Here is a 22185-nt window from a genome sequence, read left to right on the forward strand (position 1 = left end):
CTTTCTGGATTAAATGCAAAGATAAATTATTGAGGTCTGTGTAGGGCTGCAGACGTGGGTCTAGATTACACAGGATGGGTTTTGTTAAGGTGTCAAGAATAAGGCCTACTTTAAGAGACACCAAGTACAGGTGGGAAGACAATGAGAGGGCAAAACTGGTTTCTAGGAAACTCTTGGTAATCCAGGACAAATATAAGTACAAAAAACTTAAATACAGGATCATAGTTTGTGTAACGAACAGAGATATCATTTGTCAGATTGTTTACACCTGTACTGAAGTGGATATGATAGTCTGTGCAGCATATGCACATGAACTACCAAAATATGGTGTGAAAGTCGGCCTAACAACTTATGCTGCAGCATATTGTACTGACTTGCTGCTAGCCAGCAAGGTTCTCAATAGGTTTGGCATGGATAAGATCTATGAAGGCCAGGTGGAGGTGACTGGAGATGATTACAATATGGAAGGCATTGATGGCAAACCTGGTGCCTTCACCTGCTATTTGGATGCAGGCCTCGCCAGAACTAACTGGCAATAAAGTTTTTGGAGCCCTAAAGGGTGCTGTGGATGGGATTGTCTATCCATCACAGTACCAAATGATTCTGTGGTTATAATTATGAAAGCAACAAGTTCAATGCAGAAGTACATCAGAAGCACATCATGGGTCAGAATGTCGCAGATTATATGTGTTACCTAATGGAAGAAGATGAAGATGCTTAAAAGAAACAGTTCTCTCAGTGCATAAGAACAATGTAACTCCAGACATGATGGAGGAGATATATATTAGAAAGTTCATGCTGCTGTAAGAGAATCCAGTCCATGAAAACAAGCTGAAGAGAGAAGCTAAAAAGAACAGGTGAGACCATCCCAAAATGTCCCGTGCCCAGAAGAAAGATCAGATATCTCAAAAAAAGGTGAGCTTCTTCAGAGCCTGGAGTGGGCTTCTGAGAGTTAAACCAAATTTCTATGAAGATTTTTCAGATAAAGACCAATAAACTTATTAATCAAAAAATTACTTAGTGCAGTCTCTACTATATTATAAACTTTCATACTAATTTTATTCCCTAATATTCCAAATAAAGTAAATAAAGTCTCAAAGTGATTTTTATATATAAGAGGGAAAATGAAGAATAGGAGCCAATCTTGGGTTTATGTCTTTTACCCGCAATAGTCAATTTCACCCTCAATACATGAGTATAATTTGCAAATCCCTTGACTGAGTTCTGCTATAATTGAATAGTATGGAGAGACGTTTAGAATATCCTCTCTGGCACACATAAAATCAAGGCAGAAAGAAGAAAATGGTTCTTCTTTTCTTGGTGGGGGGAGGAAAATATTCACAAGAAAAGTGGGAATAAAAGAAGAAATGCATTTTAAGTCAACAAACTTTGGTTTCTTTTTAGCTAAAATTGAGATTTGTGTGTTGTAGGTTTTATGTTAGCTATATGAAAGAAAAGTTGGAGGCTCATCATTAACTTGTAGCTTGAGAAGGAATGTCCACATCTCCCAAACACTAAAAATTGGAAGGAATTTACTTGGCATGTGCACTTCATGGGGTACAGGTTCCCAGGGCTCATGGGAGATCCGGGCAGCCCAACCAGGAGCCATGGAGACGTCCAGCCTGTGGCACAGCAAGTGACACTGGAAAGACCCACTGCCTTATGTAAAGTACTGCACAAAGTCAGTGAAGTCCCAGCTATGACAAGCAACTTACACCAAGTCCTTGCCTGCATGTGTGCTGGGGATTGTGTGCTGCATACCACACGCTAGCACTTACCAGGGAAAGGCCTGTGTGGGAAGCTGGGCTTCAAAACACAGCCACATATTCTTGTGGTTTTCCATTTAGAGTAGAGACTGTCCACTCAATTTTGTCTGGATATACCTCTGGTTATCAAATCAAACCAGCAATGAATTGTAAAATTATTACAATACACAATCTTAAGATACACAAATATTTTATTTTACATATCTTTTCAAAATAATTTTATTGAGAAACAAATAGCAATGAGACAGTGTCAAAATTGATTACTAGCACAGTTTCAATAACTAATGCATTGCATATTGTTGTCTTAGTGGTTATTCATTGTTCAAGATGCAGGCATGATATTCTGTCCATAAACACTATTAGAACAAATCTCTCTATTCAGCGAACCAAGAGAATGCAACTGTGTATCTATCCTATTTTGAATATACAGATAAAAATGGTCATTCATTTTTATCCCCCTTTTGTTTAGTTTTGTCAGAGAAGAGTATTCCATTTTCATTTAAATATTGTAGGTACCTGAATTCAGAAAAATATTCCAAGATAGTCCAGTAGTCCATAATAGTGGTGGGTTTTCCATAAGACTGGCAATGACAGAAGTTGTTGACTTGGCCAGGGAGATGGCTCAGTGGAATAAACACTTCCCTGGCAAGTGCAAGGGCCTGAGTTCAATTCCCAGTTCCACCAAGACAAACAAACAAACAACAACAACAAAAACCCCCCTAAAACAGTTGTTCATCTGAGCCTTTTATAGCTCAGCATATTAATATGGCTTTACTTTTTATACTTCATTTTTATACTTTTCTGCTGGATGGTTAAGGCCAAAATAAAGCAAGACCTATATAAAAGAAATATAAATTTTGTATCTGACAAGGTCAGTCAAATCCCCTCAGGATTTATCCTGAAACCCTGTACTGCAGTTTGTAGTTCCTTTGTGTCAGCCATGTGGATGAGTCACAGCCATTGCTTGACCAATTTGTTTCCTGTGAAAGCCTGAGAGAATGTTTTCTCTCCATATGACTCTCCAAAGGCACACTCTACATCATTGGTCAATTTCCTCTGTTGCCCCATAATCTTCTTGATCAGAAAATTTGGGACACAACTGAGTTGCATGATGTTACAGTATGGGTTCTCCTATGTCCTCAGTCTTCACTGACCTTGGAATCCTAGGGCCAAAATATTGGCTGTCCTTGCCATATTTTGTTACTTTATTCTATAATACACATATGGTTTGGTCATGTTGAGTTAAAGGGCAAAGAATGCTTTGTTTATATATTTTTTAAATTTGCTTTTCCTTTCCTGCAAAAAACTGTGTTAATACAGCAGGCATGAATGATTTCTGATATTTAATTCTCTTTATCACACAGTGGGAAACTACCAACCCTGGTGACTCAATCTGAGTAAATATTTATGTATTTTTATAATTCTTAGTTTCTTGCAATTGTTTCACCCACAACTAATTTGACAGCATAGTATTTTTCTATAGTTCATCTTTTGGAGGATTTTCCTAAGCATTCCTAAGCATCTTTTGGAGGATTTTCCTGTGTTAGTTATCACAGACCAAATTTCCTTTTTATGGAGTCTTTCATATCTATATTTTACTGTATTACATAATTAAAAGATTGAGTGACACTTTCATGGAAAGGTGTGAAGACAAAGAAAATTCACTCAGCATAAATCTCAAGTGGAAACTATGCAAGTACATGGGTGTGCCAGGAGATCAGGCAGAAGAGTGCGTACGTTTAACAGCTTTTCTATCCATTTCTATTTTGGGGGTCTTAGTGGAAAATGATTACAATTTTGAGTGCAAATTCTCACATAAAATCTTCCATGCCACATCTTAAATACAATACAATTAGATTTCTTTTTTCTTTTTCTTTTCTTTTTTTTTGAGACAGGATCTTGCTGTATAGTGCAGGCTGGACTTGAGAGCTCACTTGTAGTCCAGGCTGGTCTCACACTCACAAAGATCCCCTGCCTCTGCCTCCTGAGTGCTGGGATTGCAGGCATGAGCTACCACACCAGGCTAGTGTTAGAATTTGTATGGTTGACTTTTTTTAAATTTTGGCAATCTTAGAAATTTTAAGTTGCCAACCTATGTAAGGAACACCATTAGCTCTTTCAAAAGGTAGTAGTTTTGAATTTTGGCATCTGAATTTTTTTTTAAATGTTAACCTTAAAACATATAAGCTTCCTTTTATGACTTAAGTCAATTTAAGGAATAATGTACATCAAACAGTGACAATTATTTTGTACTATCAAATTTTCATAATGCAATATTTTCATTATTGATTTGAATAATGAATTACATTGATTCGAGTTGTACTGATTTGAATCATCCTTATAATAGTTAATTCTCAGGTCCATTTGATTAAAATATTACTTTGGTTTTAAATTCTGTAAATGTAGAAATCATATTCATTTTATAAAATAATTGAAATGATTAATCATTTATTTCTAAGTGTCACAGAAATTGAAGATCTTCAATGATGAAAATAATAAATTTTAATTATTATCACCCGTACCCTTTTGGAGAAAATTTGAGCTATCAGATGGGTTAAGATTATCCGCTGAGTGATAGAGCCAGAAATAGATTTCAAAAAAGAAAGGACACATAAGTTCACAATAAATTTCATAAAGAAAATGTTATTCATACATAAAATTTAACACAATGTGATTTGCAATCAGAGAAGGGATAAACAGAAACTCCTTGTATAAGTTTTCACCACTCAATTTGTGAAATCCATGAAGTCTAGAAGGAAAAGAAGCATTTTAAATAGGGTTGGCATTGCACACAAAGTAATAAAAATGGATTCAAAGCTGTCATTCAATCCCATTGTAATAAGGCAAACAGATCATTAAAAATAAGACAAACAGATCATTAAAAATAACTTAGTGGGAATAAAATCCAAAACAAAAAAAAAAACTAATTAAACTTAATCCAAAATAGATCTTGGATTGCTTACTTACCACTTGTGAAGGAGGTTTCATTTATAATTCAAGGAACAAAAATAGTGGAAGAAACGGAGGTTTTAATTTTGTCAGGTGATTTGAATATCTAAGGTCTATCCATATTATTTATATATCCTAGAATACTTTGACATTTCTTTAGGAAGCATGAGTGGGTAGTGTTGCATGTTCTACTGCCATTGAAAATAAATCTAAATTTTACAAATGTTCTGCTGACAGATTACAAAGTTGAGAATTATAGATAAAGGTGAATCAATACATTTACTATATGCTATTTACATCAAGTGATTTAAATGAATTATCTTCTGTTTATAAGATTTTTAATATCTGAAAGTATCCTCTTGTGTGGAGAGGAGACAGTCACTAAATATTGTAATATCCATGTCAAGAAAATTGCATCTTGTTGCTTTAAAGAAATCAGATCATATTTTTGTTGCCACAGATAAATACAGAGGGAGGGATATTAATAAAGGTAACTGTTCACATAAAACATGCAGTTACTCAGTTAAGACAGTCTCTTTCTTTCTTTCTTTCTTTCTTTCTTTCTTTCTTTCTTTCTTTCTTTCTTTCTTTCTTTCTTTCTTTCTTTCTTTCATTTAATATATTCGGTGGAGTATCTCACGACCCAACTTGGACTCAAACTTGTAGTGATTCTCCTGTTTTCAGCCTCCCCAGAGATGATATTACAGGCATGTGCCACCATGCCCAGACTGGGTTTCTTGTTCAGCATGCCCCAGGTGTGGGGCTGGCGTGGCATGGGAGACCGGGGATTGAACCCTGGTGCCTGCACCTACCTAAGCAGGTGCTTAGTCTGCTGACCTATCTCACTGGTCTAAGAGACAGTCTGTATCAAAAGATACTTTTTGGGGGCCAGGAAAAAAGCTCAGTAGATTAAAGCACCTGCAAGCAGGCTCAGAGACCTGGGGTTGGATCCCCAGTCCTGCCTTGCTGGTCTTGCACCCAGCGCCCACTGAGACGGCAATTGAGACTGGGTGTGTTGGTGCACACCTGTAATCCTAGCACTTGGGAGGCTGAAAACAGGAGAATCACTATCAGTCTGATATAATAGTGAGACCCGGAACATCCTATAGACCATTCCCTAAAATATTGAAAAAAAAATAAATGAAAAAGGTATTATTTATTTATTTATTTATTTTTGGTGGAACCGGGAATTGAACTCAGGTCCTTGAGCTTGCTGGGCAAGTGCTTATTCTACTGAGCCATCTCCCAGGCCCAAAATATATTTTCATATAATTTCTCCAGTTTTTAAATTTGAATCTTGTGAATGCCTGAGACTTAGGCAGGAGAAAGATTTGGGATGAAAAAAATCACATATTCTAGCATTGTGGTGTTAGCAGTCTTGTTAGTAGCAAGCAAAATGACAGTGAGCTCATTCCTGAGAAGAGCTATGTGACAGGGAGGTAATTTGGATATGGGGGTGTAAGAAAGAAGGAAGACTGACAGTAGCATTTAGATCTGAAGAAGTGTCTGAAGGAGAACAAGTAGTGGAGGAGACAGTAATAGTTTAAGAAATGGAACTGATATGAACAATCTGAGGTGTGTTTATAGCACGTGCACAAGTCATTGGAGAAAAGAGGTAAAGGCAATTAGGATTCAGGAGAAAATATGGCAGCATAGCAAATAGAAGGAAGAGTACTGCCGTGACTTAGACCTAAAATGTCTCCCAACACCTCACGTGCTCCTAGCTAGCATTTTGGCAAAGTAACTGGGTCACAAGGGCACCACCCTCATCAGTGAACTGATGCATTCATGAGCTTCTGACTGAAAGAGGCAGTTCACTAGGGCTGTGAGGTGAGAGAGTGCATTCCTGTCTTAGCATCCTCATTTTGTTCTCTTAGATTCCTGGATGTCAAGAGTTAAACAATTTTTCTTTACTACGACCTCCCTACCTTGGAGCCAGAATTATGCTTGGAGTGCCCCCCTCTGAAAATCTGAGTCAAATAAACCTCTCCTCTTTTAAGTTGCAACTGTCTGCTATTATGTCCTAAGAACAGGAAAAGGATTAATACAGATTATTGGTACCAGAATAGAGGCTGTTGCTTTGACTATAAAGGATGATCAAAATCTGTGGCAAATGTTTAAGTAAAATACTCATTACCATTAATCCACTCAAAATATTCCCCCTTGATTGGAACATACCCCATCATTCTTACCAGCTGTTAAAGCTGTTTTGCACATCCACTTTTATGTCTTTACAAGGTAAGGTAATGATTATAGTCAGTAGTGTTGCCATGTATCATCCAAAGGAAAGGCAGTTTTTTTAAAGAATTGTACAGTGTGCCTTCATTGACCTTATCCTCAGAATTTATTTTTTATTTTATTTTATTGAGAAATAAACAGCAATGAGACCCATTCAAAACTGATTAATAGGACAGTTTCAATAACTAATATATATTTACATTATTATCTTCTTAGTGGTTATCCATAGCGCAAGATGCAGACAGGACATCCTGCCCAAACACTGTTAGTACAAATCTTTCTTCTCATTGAATTAAGCGAAAGTAGCTGTGTATCTATCCTAACTATTCTGTATATACAGATACAAAATGGTTCTTCCTTTGTATCCCCTTTTTTTGTTTAGTTCTGTCAGAGATAGCCATTCCACGGCATCTAAATACTATAGGTGTGTAAATTTAGCCAAACAATCGAACACAGTCCAGCAGTCCACCATAGTAGTGCGCTATCGGCCGAAGTTGTTGACTTGAGCCTTTCACAGCTCAGCATATTAATATGGCTGTACTTCATATTCACTCTGCAATTTCTGCATCTTCCTCCAGCTCAAAATGGCCATGAATGGTAAATGTTCTGAATAACTTCAGAACATTGAAGTAGACAGAGTATAACAAAGAAAAAGCATAGAAATGGAGACTGTCAAGACTACTTCAGAAAGTGACAAGAATAATAGGATTAAGTATTTGAAATGAGGGGAAATATTCTGAAGTGGTCTGATGACAACATTGCCTTTATGGTAAAATATTTTTAACATGCAAAAATTTATATATTTTTGTCATATTTTATATCTCTGACCATATGGTTCAGAAGCCTTTACAATTGTTGTATGGGAAGAGTTTGAAACTTTTTAGAGAAGTTGGCTTTTGAAACCCTTGAATGCCATAAGCAAAACTTTATAGCTGATTCTAGTCAAAGGTTGTAGAAGCTCAGAAAAGGCACAGTGCTGTCAGAAATGTTTACAATAAATGCCAGGTGCATGAAGCTTCAATTGGGAATGAGGATGCCATTGGAAACTACACTAGAGGTCATGTGTGTTCATTCTGACAAAAAAAATGTAAAATTTTGTGTCATGCTGAATTTGAAGACTAATTTTTCTGGTGGAGAAAATTTCAAAGAAATCCAAACTGTCCCTTCTGTGTCATAAGTGCTTATGCCTGCACTTATCCGCATGTGCAGGAAGCAAAAGGTGGAATCAAATTATGCAAACTATGTGCAGTTTTAGCCAACTAGTGGCACATACCTGTAATCCCAGCACTCTGGGAAACTGAGGTAAGATGACTGCCAGTTCAAGCCCAACTTGGGCATATCAACTTAATGAGACCATATCACAAAATAAAAAAGGAATTCAGTGTCCAGGCCCTGCTTTAAAAAATCCAGTATCACAGAAGATGGATCTACCACTAAAGGTGAAGTTGTGGCTTCCAAACAGATTACCATCTCTTGAGAAGGAAACATGTAGTTTGTACCAGGACAAGATGTCTTGAAAAGATAGCTTGCGAACATTTTAGGAATTGGCCAGACCTCACTCATCATAGGTTCTATTGTGTAAAAAGGCAGACCCTTTTAAAAGATTTTACTTTGAAAGAGAGACCCAGAGAATCCTGTTATTTAGGTTCACTTAGGTGTGTGTATCCAAAAATTCAGCCAACCAGGCACTTAAGAGTCTGCTGCATCTATGGTCCAAGGAGGCCAAGATGCTTGAAATAGTGGCAATTACTTATTGTTTATATGTAGATTTAAATTCAAAACCTCATGTGCTTGTGGGACTTTGGAAAGGTGACTGAAACAAGTGAACGATAATCATCAGGAAATCTATGGGATTTTCACTAGTGAATTAATATTTATGAGTTCAAAGCCCTATGTGCTTTTAGGAGGCAGGGCCTAGTCAGAAAGGAGGTAAATGGGTGCATGGATGCCAAGGATGAATTTGTATCCACAACTCCTCCAATCTTGCTGGTTTCTGGCTGTCATGATTGATCAGTTTTCCTCTGTCATGCCTTTCTACTGTATGATCTCTTCCTTGAAACTAGGCAACCATGCATGGGGCCAGATCTCTAGAACAGTGAGCCAGCTAGATCTCTGCATTTCAGTTGCAGATGTGGAGTATTTTGTTTAGCATCAGAAAAATGACTAATACAATTGTTTTGGAATATTACCTAATGTCATACTGGTCCTGTGTTAGACTATTCCCTGAAGATTCTTTAAGATTTTAATCATTGGAATGGCCTCTTGATAATAGACTGTGATAGAATACATGAACAGGGTTAATAATGAACAGGGATAATAATGAGCAGGTTAATAATGAACAGGGTTTACTCCATGAACTCTCCATTATAAGGGTAAGTTCTTTATGCTATAAAAAAGGCTAAGACAAAATCCAAACATTCATATTTTTTATGGGCATCCATCCTTCTTTTCCTCAGTACTTCCTGTCACTCAGGGAGCACATGTCTCAGGAGGAAGATTAAAAATATTTTTAAATTTAATCTGATTCTGAAAGATATTGGGAAAAAGACTGACTTATGCTTGAAATCTGAGTTTCTTCTTTGGTCATGATTTTATACAATCAAAGCACATTAAAGTAAGTAAAATCCCTTCCATCATTTCAAGCTAAAGTATCAGAGGGAAAAATTAATACAAAATATGGCTCATCCCTTCAATTACTTTTTGTTGGCACCTAAGTTTGTTACGGAAAATGAGTACATGAGTTTTCAAGATTTATATAAGCCTTACTGTTGTTTGGTAGATCACCTCACTCTGTAGTAATGAGTGTTAGTTCCCTTGAAAATGAGGAGAGGCTTTCACAAAAGAGCACATGACGAAGGAAAGTCAATGTAGACTCTTGTTCTGAAATCGGGAACCACCCTTCTTTCTCCCTCTTCTTGGAAAAATGCTGAGACCCATTTTCTGTAAAGCAGTCTACTGGGCTTTGCATGAATAGAGTCTTCTATTGAAAAAGCAAAGAAGGATATAAAAGGTGCTATGCTAAGACTCTTACTGGCCTCTCATTATTCAAGATACACTCAGTAATTAATGCTCCAATCTACTGTTTTATAAGAGACTTTTTGTGAAATAGGAAGTGAGGGAAATTACAAATATTAATTGTGCTTTCCATGTCTGTGTAAAAAGTAACAACATTACAAAGAAACAATGTTTATTAAAAAAGCATAAAATTCTTCTGACAGTTGCTATATCCAAAGTTCTATAAAAATAACATAATTTTTCAGAACCAAAAATCTAAAGAAATTCACAAACCACATTTTTTCATCCATGTCTCAGGTGACAGTCATCTTGGTTGTTTCCTAGTTTTAGCTATCACAAATTGTGCTGCTCTAAATATAGGTACACATATATCATGATGATATGAGGTTTTTAGTTCCTCTGGGAAAATTCCCAGTAGGGGTATAGCTGTTTTGAATGGTATTTCCAGTCCTAGTTTTTTAAGGAGTCTGTACACTGATTTCCATAATGATTATACCAGTCTACATTTCCACCAGCAGTTGTTGCTGGTTTATTTCTTTATGATAGCCAGTCTTTCTTGGGTGAGATGGTATCTCGGTGTTGTTCTAATTTGCATTTCACAATGGCTATTGTTATGGAGTATGTTTTCATATATTCATTCACTTTTTAAATTTCATTCTTTGAGAAGTGTGTGTTCATCTCAGATGCACACTCCTGGATTAGGTCTTTAAATTTTGGGACCCTAACGTGTTTTAGTTCTTTATAAATTCTAGAGAGCAGACCTTTGTCTGAGTGCTTACAAGTCAAGATTTTTTCTAAATTTGTGAATTTTCTTTTCACTTTGTTGGTAATTTCTTTTGATGTGCAAAAACTTCTCAAAATGAGGAAGTCACAGTCATTAATTCTTTAAAGTATTACCCATACAATTTGATTTCTTTTTTATGAAATGGACTCTTCATCTACCCCTATGTCTTCAAGAGTTCTCTTACTTTCTCTTCCAGGAGATTGAGTGTTTCTGTTTTAATGTTTAGATCTTTAATCCATTTTGACTTTAGCTTAGTGCATGGTGATAGAGCTGGCTCAAGTTTTGGTTTTCAGCATGTAGAGAGCCAGTTTTTCCAGCACCATTTGTTAAAGAGGCTATCTTTATTCCAGTGAGTATGTTTGGCCCCTTTGTCAAAGATCAGGTGACTCAGTGTGTTCATGGTTTGTGAAGAAAAGTCTGCTGTTATTCTCATGGGTTTTCCTTTCAATGTGATCTATTTCTTTTCTCTAGTGGCTTTCAGTATATTGTTTTTGTACTGGATTTTTTGGGATCTTGACTTTTATATATCTCAGTCTGTATTTAATTGGGTTGAAGTTATTTTGAGTACTATATGTGTCTATTAACTGAATGTCAGACTCTTTCCTTATATTTGGGAAGTTTTCTGCTATTACTTTTGCCCATATTCCCTTTATATCATTTGTATGGACTCTTTATTTCTCATTTATGCCTATTAGTCTCACATTGTGAGACTAATTAGTTATGCCTATTAGTCTCATCTTTGCAACATCTTGCAGGTGATGAATTATATTTTTCCTGCATTCTAGTTGTTTTTAAGAGATCTTTTCTTACATTTTCACTAGCTGTGACAATTTCTTCAAGATCTCAATCTCTATCTTCACTTTCATTCAAACTATTTTGCAAGCTTGTGATTAAGTTTTTAAGTTTCTCTATATCTCTTTAGCTCTGCTTCATGCAATCTATTTCTTTCCTGTATTGCCCTTTCAAGGAATCCATCATTTTTCTAATCTTTATTTTTTTTATCTGTATCTTCTAGAGTAGTAGTTATTAATTCCTTTACTACAGAGAATATTTCTGATCTGTTTTCTTCTATATATTTCTGCATTTGATTCTTTACTTCAGATGATATTAATTCAGAGATTTTTTTTTTTTAAATTTCAGAGGTTATTTCTGACTTGAGTTTCGCTACACCTTTCTGAGGTTGTTTCTTTACTTCAGACACTATTGATTCAGATATTTCAGCTGTGTGTTTCCCAGTTTGTTCTGTGTTAGTGTCCTCTTCACTTGTTCTGAGTTGCTCTGGGGCCTGAGATTGCATTTTGCTCCTTCTCTTTGTCATTTTGTATAGCACTGTCCTCTGACCTTTGGAGTAGAGCTTTTTGCAACACTCACTCGTCCTGGGCTTGGGTTAGGTCTTTAGGGGTCTCAAGAGTGTGGAGGAAGTTCTCACTCATGAGGCTGGCTTGGGCTGGTTCTGGAGGGGTTAGAGGGGTCCCGAGAATGAGGCAGAAGGTCTCACTCATGGAGCGGGCCTGTGCTTGGTTAGTGGAGATCCAGCGGGCCCAGGGGACCATGCATGCTCTCCCACACACTTACCAGGCCTGGGCTTGATCTGGCTCAGAAGAGGTGGGAGGGGTCCTGAAAGTTCAGAAGAAGGTCTTATGGATTGGGCCTAGGCTTGTTTCAGGGAAGTCCAGTGGGTGCAGGGGAGTTCGGAAGCTCTCCCACACACGCTGGGTCTGGGCTTAGGCTGCCTCCAGAGGGGTCTTTATTTCACTTACATTTAAGTGATTCTCCTTCTCAGGAGCTTAAATGACTCACTTCCGTGGCCTCCTCAATCCTCCATTGTGCTTGAATTGTTTTATGATATGAATGTTTCTTTATTTTTTCTACTTCTGTTTTCTTGTATTTATTTCTGTACTGGATGCATTTTTAATAGGATTCTGAGCTAACCTAGTATTTCATGTTTATTTTTAAATGAAAGAAGGCTAACATTTTATTGTTGCTCTGCTTGGGCAATTTTGTGCTTCAAGTAAGAATCTTTTGTTTACGTGATTCAAAATTTGTAAGTTAATCCTTTAAAAAGATTTGTAACATGTAACGGATATTGAACTCTGATTTATGTGCATTTCATATTATGTTGATTTTGAAAAAAACTTGAAATTTCACTTTCTGATTTTATGAGCAAGATAAAATGATTTATAATTAAACAGAAAATAAACTTTGCATACAATATCCTTTTGTACAAAAACAGTAAACTGTTTAAATTCTAATAATTACAGCTTCCTGACTGTTATATAAAAATCTCAGAGCACCTCATCCACAGAAACTTGCTGAAAGTTGTGTGCTGCTGTGATCTAAAACAATGCAAGGCCCATGATGCCTTGACTCATGCTTGGCTTTTTATTCCTAGATTCCAGTAAATTGTTTATTGCAAGATGTATGCTCATTCAATCCTTGCTGAAAAAATATTGTAATCTGGAATAAATTGCTTCATTGAAAATGCACTCTAGTTTGCAGTTTTGAAACTTCCCTTATATTTATACATACATAAAGCTTCTTTAAGAATAATAAAATGATAGTTAATGTGTTTTTGAGTAGCTATTCTATGGTTGTCAATAGGCTAAGTACCCTGTAGAATTACCTTCAATTTTCAACTTTATGAGATCAATTTTATCGTGTTTATAAGATGAAGAAATTGAAGGAGGAGAGTATATCTGGAGCCCGTTAGCAACTGAATGATTTCCTATATTTGATACAATTTATAGCTCGGTTTGATATTATCTTACATACTTTATTCTCACTACTGAGACAGAATACTAGGTATTCAAAGTTAAAGGAGCAAACATTTATTTAACTCACAGTTTGAAGATATTTCAGTCCATAATTAGCTGGATCCAAGGCAGGGTGGTGTGGCAGAAGGAAAGTACAAAAGGGAAACAGTTCATTGTGGACAGAGCAGCCAAGCAAAGAACAACAGCAGCTCTTTCTGTCCCTTATCTCTGACCCAGTCTGCTTGGGGAGGACAGCACTCACCCCTAACCCTAGTTCCCTTGAGCCTGTCATCACACCATGAATCAATCACAGCATCATAGGCTCTAGATGCAGCCACCTCAGAAAAAGTCCCATCTATGATTTCATGAGGCTTTAAGGAGGATGTCTAGACACTAGCCATACCAGTGTGGCAATTCCTCAGAAAGCTAGGATTGGAAAACTCATTCCATCCAACTATTCTCATGGTATTTTTTCATCATACCACAACAATGTATGTGCACCCAGATTTACAGCAGTGCAGTTTTTCATAGCTTGGAAACAACACAAATGCCCATCAATTGAGGGATGCATAAAGAAAATGTGGTATTTTTACATGATGGTGTATTATTCATATATTAAAAAACTGATAAATTTGAGGCATTTATAAGTTTTAGTTTAATGGATGCGACTAGACCACACTGGTAAGTGAAATAAATCAGATGTGTAAACATCATATTGTCTCGTTTGTGTGACAACCTGAAAGAGAAAATAAAAGTGGAATGGTACAGTAGACACTGGGAAAAGGGAATGCACTTATTCAAAAGGAAGGGATTACTGAGTTGAGTTGAAGGACAGGAGAGGGTGTGGGGGAAAGACATATATTTATGAATGTAAGCAGGATAGTTTGGACAACTGTTCTGTGGATTTCTGCTGGTCTACAGAAAAGAGCAGTTAATGCTTCATTTGCTTAGCCCCCATTTTTCTCAAATCTTTGTCCTTTTTCTCTTCTTAATTTCTGATATACATATATATATAAATATGTATATGTAATTCTAATTTTACATGCACATATCTGGTAATATGAACAACTAATTTGAAGACAACCCTATGCGTTATAACAACTATTGTGAAATTCATAATTTTGTTTAGTGAAATTCTGTATCATTTGTAATTTTTCTGTTTTAATCCTATATTGTACTCTTTTTAAAAAGTAAAATAAATTAAAATAAATCATTGCCATAACAAATGTTAGTGAAAGGTATTTTTTTTTCTTTTTGATGCTGTGAAACCACTATTTCATTAATCCATACTTGGCTGTATCATGTTGACTTAGAAAACTAAAATAACAGCTTGCTTATTGAGTATGTAAAAATGAAATTAAAAAATATTATTTCAATGATTAAATAAAGTTACAATGATGTTTTTTCTTCATTTAAAGGGAATAATTTAGGTTTATTATTTTAAAATGCCAACAAATCTAGGTTATGACAGAACAAAAGTAACCTCTGTGTTATCTATTAATGTGATTTCAATGGCAACTGGAACCATGGTATCTGTTTTCCCAAATAGCAATATTACTATTTAATCTGTTATTATAAATTTAAGAGTAAACATTAATAGTTTATGCCATTTGATTAAAATCAAAATTACCCCAAATCTTCAGAGACTATCAACCACTTCTTGTTTACAGATGCATGAAGCCAGAATAGTTTCCTCTGAGTCAAATGAAAGTGGCTTTTCATAGAAATCACTCACTGACCCAGGGAGAGCTTTTGATTAGGTTTGGGGTCAAAAGATGCTCCAAAAATCTTCCAATGCTTGACCTCTGCAATTATCTTTTGGTCAAGCATGGGTGAGGATAAGGAGAATGGGAGGAAGAACGAAGAGAGGTAGGACAATATTGCCAATGCTTCCAAAACTCAGATGTCCCTATTCACTTGAGCACCACAAAAACACTTATATAATTAATGCATTATAGAAACAATGGAATACTAGGGAGATCTTTCTCAAATCTGTGAAAAGATCACAAATGGAAGGAGGAAAGGAAGGGACAGAAAGAGGCTGAAAAAAAGAATTATGATGTGATACGCACATGTAACAACTGCATGGAAGGCATGAAACCTGAACCTACTGTAAGTATGTTTCAATAAACAATGAAACATAAGCAGTTTCTGTCACTTTATATTGCCTTCCAATTGCCAGTGGTACCACAGAAAACTTATTCCATACAATTTTAATTTCACAGAATACAAAATATCTTACTCAAAATCAGTCAGTTAGAAAGTGATACGCTGAGTTTAAAAGTGGGTTTTCAGCCATATTATATGTTTCAAAATTTCATTTCAGTGTCTGTCTTGCCTTCAGGCATTGAGATAGTACCCAAACACAGTACCTCCTAACCCATATCCTTATCTTCCTTTGTGCTGATTTTCACAGACCCCTTGCACCACCAGATTGTTGGATTACCCTTCTGCAAGCTGCCATTTGTTGAATGAGTTTTCACTGTGCTCTAAGAATTGTATGCACATTTACTCTTTACCAAAAACTGGGTCAGGGCCGACAGAAACCTGTGGGTATTTGAGGCAGGAGAACTTACTCCCACCTCAAACATCATTCTTCAAATATTTGTTGAATTTATAATACACAGGGGAATGAAACCAGAGTAGGGAATAGATATCAGGTAACATACTATCTTCCCTCCAAACCTAAAGTTTCTCATTGTCTTTCTTTTTTTGGAATTCTCACTTGAACCATTTTCCCTCCTGAGACATTCTTCTTTCTCATCTCTAGGTCTGCTGCGCTGCCAGCCACTACTCTAGTCTTGCTGATGATCTTAAACTTTGGCTCCTACACCACAACTTTAAGCTGGTTTTATTTGCCAAACACTGTTCTTTGGCCTCCCAAATTGTTCACATATGCTTGCTTTTTTCCCCTTGTGGTGCTAGAGATTGATCTTACAGGGTCTTCACATTGATCTGAACCCTTAGCAGGTTTTAAACATTTAAAAAAATTTTGAGACAGAGTTCCACAAAGTCTCTCAGAGTCGACTTGAACTTCCCATTCTCCTGCCTCAGTCTCTCAAAGTGCTGGGATAGCTCATCCCATATTTTAAGTGTTTCCTATTTATTACAATTTTAGGCTAGAGGTTATTTTGGAGATTAAGTTCTAGTTGTACTCCTCTTCTTTCTGCCTTTTCCTTTTAGTGTGTTGCCACTGCCTCAGTCTTCCCTTTGTGTAGTGGTCTCCAGATAGTCACATGCATCCCTAACCTTTCTTCCAAGATCTAATTCTGTATTCCCAGCTGCTGGTGAGCACTCCACCTACACATCCTGCCAAGGTGTGAATCCTTTATCTCAATCGCCTCTGTCTTCTCACCTGAGGCTAGATTCTTCTCCATTAAATCCATCATCCCTGTTTAAACTACACTTCAGTGAGCACTGCTTCTTCGAACTTCGTGACCTGTGTTTGTTGTAGCTGCTTACTTCTATTGGCTCTGCTTCTATAAAGTTGCTTTGTTTTTCAAATTTCTGAATGTCAAGACTCTGAAGTTATATTCCAAATTATTCTTCTCCTCCCAGCTCCTCCTTTCTCCAACATGTTTCCTGAGTTTCCCTCCAGAAGTTAACCTTCTATAAACCTAATTTGTATCCAAAATCCCTCTGTTCATGAAAGGTCAGTATCTTTGTTTTGTAATAGATGGTATTCTTTTGTCCTAGTACCCCACCAGAAGGCCCAAAGTTAATTCAGTTTGTTCTTTATTGATCTCTCTCTCTCTCTCTCTCTCTCTCTCTCTCTCTCTCTCTCTCTCTCTCTCCCTCCTTCCCTCCCTCCCTCCCTCATACCAGGGATTGAATTTAGGATCTTGTGCTTGCTAGGAAGGTGGTTAAGCCACTGAGCTACCTCCCCGGCTCCTGATTGCAAAGACACTTGTTCATAGCATCTCCCACCTCACTGGGCTGCCTCTTTTTCTGTCTCAATCTGCCTAGTCTAGTCACTTTCAAGACCAGTTGTAATTTCTCCATAAATCCTTTTCAGACGACCTCACCAAGAGGGGACCTTGCCCTTACTGCACAGTCTCAACTTCAGGCAGATATTTATGTAGCCAGTGAATCCAACTATACTCAGTCATTTTCAGCTGCCTTGTAGGTCAATACCCATCACCGCAGCAGGCAGAATTGATCAGGGAGGTATCTCCATCTATCATTAAGACAGCCAAAATGACTCAATCATTCATGAGCAGTCATGATCCAGTCACTGTGATAGTGCAGACGGCTCCTGTCACAATGTTGTCCTTTTTCAGCATTTGCATCAGGCTCAGTTTTTAAGTAAAGGCGGGGGGAGACAAGTTGGAACTATCACTATTCTGCTTGATATTTTACGTTTTAAACTATGTCACACACATTTCTTCAGTAATTACAAGCCATTACATTTTACTGTCATAAAGAGATAACTTTACAGTTTTTAAAAAGATGAATTTATTTTTGGTTGCTGAATCAAATGCAAGTTAAAATTGCAGGATGTTTACATTTTATTAGTAACAAATTGATAGCATGTGGGTTATGGGTTTCTTTCTGCTTCTTCTAAAGTCAGCAGGCCTACTTTCACTCTATTTTGTTCTATTATCAGAGGATTTTTTGATACACATATAAGCAAATATTTCCTAATAGTGCAGCAGAACTGAGAAGCTCAAATGTTTTAACAAATCAGGTTTTCCAGTTAATTTGGCTTTATTCAAACCCAGTATATTGAATGTCTTTGATTGCTCAGGGGTATTTCTAGATATGTGACATTATAAGATTGTAGTTCAGCAAACTCATCTGCATATTCTGAAATTTTCGTAAGTGTAAACTTTTTTTCAGTTCCATTGAGATTATTTAAGCCACCAAACTTATCTGTTGCCAACTTTTCTTTTTAAGATCTCTAATATGATAAAAAAGAATAGCTTCTATTTACTTGCTACCAGTATTATTGTGCATATTATAAGGAGTCAATAAATTTAGTGGAAATTCTGAATGCCCAGATAAACTTGAGTCTCAGGTATCATTTTTCTATTATGTCTCATAGTAGTTGAGAGATGTTTGCACTAAAATTTTATTTATTTTCAAGGGTTTAACTCAACATGCTACATTTTCTCTGCAGATTCTAGTATGGATTATATAATTTTGTGTTGTAATTATCACCATTTTATAGAGGACAGTGAGTCTTAGAAATTTAAAGAAAAGTTTCTCCAAGATCACTGAGCTAATAAATGAAAGCTTTTGTATCTTGATCTGCTTAGCTCTGGAGCTGAAGCTTCTCAACTTACTTAGTTTATATATTCCTAGACACAATTTTATTGTGAGAAGTTAGGTATCTTAAAAGCTTGTGTTAAATCATTTATACTGTGAACACATTTACACTTCCACCAATTGTCTATTTCCCTAAACTCTCAACAGCAGTGGCATTATGATTTTGAATAATCCTTGGTAGTTTAATAGATAAAATGAAGGATGACATTTTCATATTTTTTTCATTGTGTGCTTATTTAATTTTTAATGAAGCTGTACCCTTTTGTACGACTATTTGTATTTTGCGAAGTTTTTATTTATGTTCTTTAAGGCTAAAATCTTGACAGCCATCTGGCACGCTTCTGAATCTTGATTCTAAAATGTGTGCTTATCAGTCTCCTGGAGGGCTTGTTAAGCCACAGCTTTCCAGCCCTCTACCCCAGAGTTTCTGATTTAGGAGAGTTTGGATGAGGCTGGATAAATTTCATTTTTAATAATTTCCCTGCTGATATTAATTCTTCTGGTCTTAGAACCACACATTGAACATCACTGTCTATAGAAAGGCTCAAGGCTCCCAGTATAAAGAATCTGCTCTCTTTGCCATGCATTGTTTAGCACAGTGGTTACTGATTTTAAAGTCATAAATTAATAACTTAGAAAAAAAGTACTTTAATAAAACTTTCAGTACCAGTGTTGACTGATGGGGTATACTATTATCAGTTTTTTAATTTCCCCCATTTATTTTATTAGCATATATTTGCAATTCATCATTTTTACATTCATTTAGGGGAATTAGTACAGGGATACAGCATATCTTGTTATGATCAGTTTTAAATTATGTATTGAAAAGATTTTTTTCAACTAATATGCCAATGACAAATAATATAAACATCAGCTATTTAGGAAATGAATAGAATTTTTAATTTCTTTCTGCTGCATAAAAACCAAATTCAGAGTCTATTAAGAATGTGGCACACCTTTCACTGGCTCAGAGCAGCTGTCATTTAAAAAACTGTTTGGCAGATATTTAATTGTGTGCAACATTATGCTAGATATATAAGTAATTAGTGCCATGGGAGTCCTTGACCCTCAAGGAACTTCATATTATGAAAATGTACTCTCTGGGCTCTGAACTTGGAGGGAGATGGGATTGTTTTGTACTGATATGGAGTCCATGTTGAATGAATGCATGCTGAGTGAAGTAAGGGACAGCAAAGTATTCTAATGATCTTGGCAAATGGAATGTTCCAGATGTGACTCACTGCATCAAAGGAAAGGGGACAGACTTCAATTCCCTGAAGCATAAAATGTAACTACCCTTGGAAGTGTAGCTTTGGAATGAGCTCCTTTAACTAAAGCCCCATACCTGGATACATCTGCAAGAGCCTGGCAGACTGGGTCAAAAGGTGATAAACAAAGCTCACTGGGTAGAAAATGTGCAGAGAAGTACTCAGAGGCTCCAAGAAGGGACACCCAGCTTGCTGTACTGGCCCTACCTCGGGGGCCTGCTGAGACTGACTGAGAACAGGCCTGGTAGGGCGCGCCTGAATCTCAGCTATTGGGAAGCTGAAAAACAGGAGGATCACTACCAGTGCAATCTATGTAGGGAGACCCTGGAGACCCTGTACTAAATACACACACACACACACACACACACACACACACACACACACTGTCAGACAACACCAGGAGCTGGAGGTTTGACTAAGTAGCTTTTTGAAAAGATCTTTATTCATTTAAGTCTGTCACATCCATTAGTTTTTATTGCTGGCTTTAGTATATCTTAAAATGCTTTTGAGTCTGAGAATGAGAATATTATAAGTTACACACATTTTATGGCTTCCAACATATCAGTATCCATGTTCTTTCCTTCTGCGTGTGTTGGGATATTAGCTCCCATTCCATGACCTCTTGGAATGACCTCAAAACCAAAGTTTTTTTTTTTCTTTTTTTGTATTTAGTTTGGACAAGTGTTGGTGACATTCTAAAAGTGAACAAGTTGACACTGAAATTATATCAGATGATGCCAAATAGCCGAAGTTCATATTAGTCACCAAACACTTGAGGTTTGCGTCTGAACCAAGGATCATAAGGGCAAAGAAGGGCCAAAATTAAGGGTTGACAAGGCTAAAAGGTATTTTAAAAGATGTTTCCAGATCTCCCAGCAGGTCCAAATATTTAATGCATTGTCTATTAATTTTTCTTAAAAATTTACATCCAGCATCTTCACTGTCCTTTCATCTACTCATTGATTTCAGTGTCTGTTGTGTGTTATGAGTTGGTGCTGAAAGAAATGAAGAGAAGACCCAATGAATATGGCTTCAGAGGTCTCACTGAGATTAGTCTCTTGGAAGTGAGCCCAGAGCCACTGAAACATCTCACACTTATTGAGAGCTAAAGGCAGGCTAAGGAGTTTGCATAATTACTTTGGTGAACGCAAACTACTCTATTGACTTCCACCATTTGCCTAGCACTAGGTTCACACAAATGCTAGCTGATAACATCCCAAGCAAGGGATCAAAGTACAGGGCACCGGAAGGAGAAGCTGTCATCTGCAACCTTGAATCCCAGCTTTCTGGGATTTACAAGTGAGAGACAGCAGCTCTCCTCGGGCTCTGTCTATTGCTCCCTGCTCTCTTCAGACATTAGGCTTTTGTCTCACATCTATATATCTGTGTCTCTCTCACCCAACTCAAAAGGAAGACTAGGCTTCTTGGAGCTTAGCCAGCATTCACGCTGCTCACACTTGCCGAATTACATCAATGCACCATATTTCTATTTGGCTCCTTCCTTAGAACTGCACAGCAATGGCATCCTTCCTTTCCTTTGTCTTCATTTCCAATTCTACCTGTGATCCTGCTTTCTTCTTTTGTAATGAAACGAAGTAGTTCTAATGAAACTTCTAATGAAAGAAGTAGTTTCAGATTCTTACCCAGGTTCTTTTCTTACTGATGATTCTGTATATGTTGATAATCAGATATTGTAACCTCTCTGAGTCCTCAAAAGCCACATTTATTTGACTGATTTTCCAAATTCATGCCAACACATAAATGTATGGATATGGTTTCCGAAGGTTCAGGAGGCACATTTGAGCCCTTCAGTTCTGGATACCACATGACTTTTAGAGTTTTCTGTCAGTGGGACTGTGAATCTATTTTGCACAAAATTTCTTTTTGCCTCTACTATGGAGCTAAATTTAAAATGTGTACCATTTATCCATTTTGCATTATTGCAATTTTAATTCTGGGTAAATTGTATTATTAATTAAAAAATCTGAAATAGTAAACATTAAAAATCAAAACATTTGATTGTCTTACCATTTTGCGCACTTATATTGATTCTTGAAGTATATATGACTATTAGAGTCATATAAAAGTTTATACATTTGGAGAATATAGAACATTTATCTAAATGTCCATATCTCCACTGATTA

The 22185-nt window shown here is 36.6% G+C and overlaps 1 pseudogene; it reads left to right on the forward strand.

Annotated features, from left to right (window-relative positions):
• The window catches only part of LOC101569840, a 41089-nt pseudogene that overhangs the window by 7324 nt on the left and 11580 nt on the right, over positions 1-22185 (forward strand).

The sequence above is a fragment of the Octodon degus genome, unplaced genomic scaffold (assembly GCF_000260255.1).
Source record: "Octodon degus isolate 3935 unplaced genomic scaffold, OctDeg1.0 scaffold00258, whole genome shotgun sequence".
NCBI lineage: Eukaryota > Metazoa > Chordata > Mammalia > Rodentia > Octodontidae > Octodon > Octodon degus.